Genomic DNA, 5,692 nt, shown 5'->3' with positions numbered 1-5,692 from the left:
ATACACTTTCTCTCTGTAGGTTTGTATCTCTCTGACACAACCCCACGTAGGTGGTGTACGTATACAAGAAGAGAATAGATGCACCGTGCACGTACTCACGCTTCATGCTCAACCACACTCACGCGGGTACACGGTGGAGCTCATTTCTTTACGAAATGGCAGCCCACGTGCTAATTTGAACGCCTGTAGTGGTTGTTTACCTAGGGAGGTCGTGTACCACGCGTGCACGAAACAAAGTTCGACTTGACGCGTTGCCGCGTTATTTTTAAATAAAGCTATAGCGCTCAATGGCACATACACAGAATATAAAACGATATTTATGGAGGAAAAGGTAGTCCGCTCTTCAGAGTATCTCACACAAGGCTCCGGTGGCCTCTCTCTCTCACCATTGGTCACTGATCTGGCCGCATCCCGTCTGCCGGGGGAAAGGGAGTGCAGTGGCCTCTCTCTCTCTCTCACCGTTGGTCACTGATCCAGCTGCATCTCGTCTGCCGGGGGAAAGGGAGGAAGTGCATCGTTTCTCCATTCAATGGCGCCGAGGCAGCACGTCCCGATCTACGGTACACGCCGTTCTCTCTGACCAAGCTCCGGTGCGGCAGGGCCAACGCCACCTGCTCACAGATTCTGCCCGCCGCCGCTCACCTAGTTACATCCCGACAACCTCTAGGTATCCCCTCCGGCCTTGCTCCACTGCCTGTCTTCCCATGTCGCTGCATGTGGATCTTCCATAGTTCTTTGCTCAAAACGTAGCTCGTCCGGCGTACTTTCCATATTGCATTCTCGTCCTCACACCGTTTTAGACAAACACAACCGTTTTGTTATCTTCCCTTAGGTCAAGGAATATGCTTCTTTTTTGTTGTCCCATGTGTCATCAACTGTTATTGCCCAGTAATTGTTTCCTTTCTACCTCTTTTTTGCAAATAGGGCTATCCATTTCACCTCGTTGCCATTGCGACCTTTTGGTGAACTGCACAAATCACTTTTTTCTTCAGAGTGTTTTGTGCAGTTGTACTAAAATGTCACACGGGCAACGTCTCTACATTTCAGCGCGACTTCACAAAGGGAGATTGGTTTTGCTCTATCCTCCTCATCCAACTCCGAGCCTAATCTTCTCCAACTAGTTAGTCTTAAGAGAGACTGCAAAGTTGACCGACTTCTATTTGTCTGTTTATTGTTTCATCAGCAGTCCTCTATTATCGTAATCACACTTGATATCTTTGGAACAGGGACACTCAGCTCTATTTTAGTGGAACTGCACAAAATGATCGGAATGTTGCATGCTCCAGACAACTACTTTTTTTCCAACATGCCTTGTTGATTTAGATAGAGCTGGGGGGACGTTGCTGCCAATGAAAGCATGGATCAATTTTAGTTTAACACCTTCTCACAACTTTGTCTTCAGTTGTGATGTAATTATTAGCTCTGATCTGCTAATAATTGACATGCATTAGCAAGGAAGTTAGTTTTTTATTGTTTCCAAAAGAGCATCGATGGCAAGACACACGAAACAAAAGCTGAAAGCTCACACGATTGTACAATTTCATGTCGCTGGAAAATTATTTGTATAGTACGTCAATTATGTAAACAAATGATGGAAGCTTGATAGCATTGCCAGAAGCCTCTTCATCATCCGGGTCCATGTGCCATGCACAAAATTATACTCCTTCGTTCCTAAATATTTGTCTTTTTACAAATTTCAAACGGGCATATTTTAGAGTGTAGATTCACTCATTTTGCTTTGTATGTGTACTCCCTCTGTTCCTAAATATTCTATTCGTCTTAACAGAGATTTCAACAAGTGACTACATACGGAGCAAAATGAGTGAATCTACACTCTAAAATATTTCTATATACATCCGTATGTGCCAGTCCATTTGAAATCTCTAAAAAGACAAATATTTGAGTAGTCACTCGTTGAAATCTCTAGAAAGACAAATACTCCAGAGTATATTTAAGAACTGAGGGGGTAGTGCACAACTGCATGGGAGACTCAGCCCGGTCGTTGCGCCACATTAATAGTGAGCAATGAGCAGTCAAATCATAGGCCCCACCTATCCCACTGTAAGTTGCTCTAAAGAAGCAACCATTAATACGCTCTTCTTTGAATCCGCTCATACAACTCCATCCGTCACTGTTTATACAACGTGCTTCAGAAACAAGAAAAAAAATCTGTGGGACCAAGGTGACTAGTGATCGGCCTGAAAAATAGCATTGGTAGTTATAGCACAACGTCTATTACAAGAGGGAATAATGTGTACACACATGCATGCAGTGCTTCCACCCCGGGTACACGCATGCATGCACTACGTAGTAGTACATTACATGGAGAGAAAATTGTGGACTTGATTGCGGTTACCACGCCCTAATTAATTGACCATTAAACCAAACGCGTCTAAAGTCTCTCTGGTGGTGGAAATGCATTGAGAGAACTGCATCATAATGAAGCACGCCCTATAAACTGTGACGGAGGGTGGAGTAGTATGAAGGTGCAAAACCAAGTATGCGTACTACTGCGCTTGGCTCTTCGCCCCTTCATGAAGTCGAACAATGATGGTACTCCGCATGTTGGGTACTACAGTGTAGGACTTTGCCTCTGATAATCTGACACCGAATGGACTGATGCATGTCCACCGAGGGTAGGTTGCATTAGTCAAAAGGCGTAAGCGAGCTTCACCTTGTCCTGCAAGATTCTCCTCGTTCTGCGAGTTGACGGGACACACCAAAAAGTAGTGCTAGTCCATACTCCCTCCTTTCCGGTTAATATGGCTTAATATTTTTTGCGGGTAAATGAGAGAGCTTTATTCATATGTAAGCATTCTTAGGACGATCAGCCAAGACACTGGTCACTACGAAGCGAGGTACCCCGCAAAAAAAGAAGTAGGAAGCGAGGTGTTTCATCAAGCCAGCTCTCGGCCACATTCAAAGTGTAGCAAGCACGGTTCGCACGAAGATGCGCCGCAAGGTTTGCTAACCAGTTTACATGTTGAATATCAAAAAAAGAGGAAATATTACTAAGCGCTACTTTTTGTAACAGGATATGAGCCAGAATTAAACAAGAATTATGGCGAGTGTTTCATGCAATCAACTTCCATTATCACATGCGAGAACCCTCGAAGAGAACCAAATGTGTTGAAGATTGCTTTATCACATTTTAAAATTATAATAAGAGTGCAGACGCTCCTCCATCCGGTTCCTAGTACTAGTATAGTAAGTACCTTTATGGACTATAGTAGTAGTACTAGTAAACTTTGCGCTTGGCTATTCGGGAAGTCGAACAATAATATCACTAGTAGTATAGTGTATGCTTCTGGCAATCTGACACCGAATTAACAGTTGCATGTCCACCGCCTGAGCGAGGGAGATCTTGCATTAGTCAAAATTTTCTCCTTGTCCTGCCAGCCACCGCGCGCAAGCTTCTCCTGTCCTGCAACCTTCTCCTCGTTCAGCAAGTTGACGGGACATAGCAAAGTAATGCTAGTCCATGCTACCTCCTCTCCGGTTAATATGGCTTAATTTCAAACGAGATAAATACACTGCCTGTCACTGTATATTTGTAAAAAATACGGTCAGTGGACTTCATAATACGCTCATTGCGCTCAATATATATATTTTCCGGTGTTCATATGGTCACTAGCTCAACCTGACTGAGTATGTGTGTGCATGCATGTGTAGGTTGAGAACTTGAGCGTGAACGTGTGTGTTCCCTCATGTGCTCGGACATGCATGCATTAGGGCATCGCGCGTGTTTTTGCGTCCATGTCTACGTGTGACTGTTGCATACACGTAGGGGGAGTACGTCTAGGGGCCACTAAGGAGCAGTCAAATCACACAGTAAGTTAGTCGGAAGAAGCAACCATCATTTCACTCTTTCCGAGGGTGCGAGCCGTCTTTCCTTCCCGACATGGAAAGTGCTATGGAACAAGAGGTACCAGAAGGTGGAGAACCAAAGAGTGCTTCTTCTATTGTTGCTGACATTCTCACTAAAGAATCTCCCTCTAGTACATTCCTTCGACAGGTTCTACCTGGCCAAGAAATTAAATCATGTTTAGGGTTTAGGGTTTAAGTCGTAGTGACCCCATCAATAGTTTTTCTATCATACACGCTCTCACAACTTTTTTCTTTAGTTGTGAAGTAAATATTGGCTATGATCTGTGAATCATTGAGATGCATCAGCATGCGTGTTAGTTTTCCTTTGTACTTGATGGAATGTTGTAACGGGGCAACCTTGGAATAGGAATGAAAATGGAGTGAAAAAGTTTCCGTTTTTCCGGAGAAAAAATGGAAACGGAGAGAAACCAACATTTCATTTCGTTGGATCACGCCATCGAGCAAAACCAACATTTAAATCATGTCTGTCGTGTTCGTGTCTCACCCTCCTCCACGGCTCGACCCCAGACGGTCGCTCGGCATGCCACTCACCGCAAACCGAGTAGTATACCATAACTTTCCCGCCTGGTTGTCGATGGATCACGCCATGGAGTATTAGCACTACTGGAAGAGATTGATGAGTTGGGGGAGGACAGCTATCTATAGCATGGACTCCCAAGAACTTACTACTTGAAGAGATCGTGCTTGTTGTAGCCGGCTATTGCGACCTTTGAACGCGGAGCATCCGCGTGCACCTGGAAGTGGCGCGGGCGACGCTCTCTCGGCCGGTGCGCCGCCATCAATGCCGGCGCCAGTGAGAGGTCGCGTCCGCTTTGGCCGGGCATGAATGAGGCACTGACCGTTTCGGGCAGGAAGCACGCGCGGGTGATGAAGAGGGTTCGGGTTAGTCAGGACCGGCCGTGGCAGCGGTCCGGACGTGCGCAAACAAGAGATGATGTACGTTAATATTACTGCGTATATAATTAACGACGTAAATAATGTGCCAATTGGACAAATATGATTGGAGATGGAAATGGAAATGGAATTTTACGTAAACACGAATATGCATGTCTATGTCTGTGTGTGTGTGCGCGACGACTCTCGCGACCTGGAAGCGGGGGCGTGTTTTTGATCGAGTTTTCTTTCTTGGTGCGTTAGAAAATCAGTTTGTCTAATTCACATCTAGATGTTATTTAAGGATATCACATCTAAGCTCCCATAAGTATATAATGTAGCAACAAGAAACAAAAAAAACTAGGAAAAGACCACAAACAGAGTGGACATCAACTTATATGTGACATAACTATGTCACATCTAGATGTGTCCTAGACAGACCCTTAAAAAATTGCCCACCAGTTTTCGTTTCTTCTTTCCGGGAACGCGCGTATTCTATTTAAAACCACTGCTATGGAGAGATTTTTTTACTCCATTATAGCCTCTTGTTTTACTCCATTATAACCTCTGCATGTTATGTTTTCTTCTATGCGACTACTCCCCAGCTCCCCATGCATAGTAGCTAGGGTTCGTCGGCTGGTCCAACATCACCTACTAGTACTATTATAGAGGAAATGCCACTCAAAAAGTTGTCCTGATTTATGCCTCGGTGGAGGTATACATGTGGTTTCAACAAAAAGTACATGGTGGTTGTGCGGTCATTGTCCATATGGTGGTAGTACTATCACTGGTTAAATGAAGAAATGCTTTTTTTCTCGGGTATCCTGGTTTAGTTCCCATCAAGATAATTATGATGCTTCTGTTTGTTGGTGTACTTTTCATTAATTCTTATTGACAATTGAGATGTCGTTGCTAACCCTTTTTTATATTT

This window comes from Triticum dicoccoides, chromosome 3A (genome assembly GCF_002162155.2).
Source record: "Triticum dicoccoides isolate Atlit2015 ecotype Zavitan chromosome 3A, WEW_v2.0, whole genome shotgun sequence".
NCBI lineage: Eukaryota > Viridiplantae > Streptophyta > Magnoliopsida > Poales > Poaceae > Triticum > Triticum dicoccoides.
The sequence above is the reverse complement of the archived record's forward strand: the minus strand, read 5'-3'. Positions refer to the sequence as shown.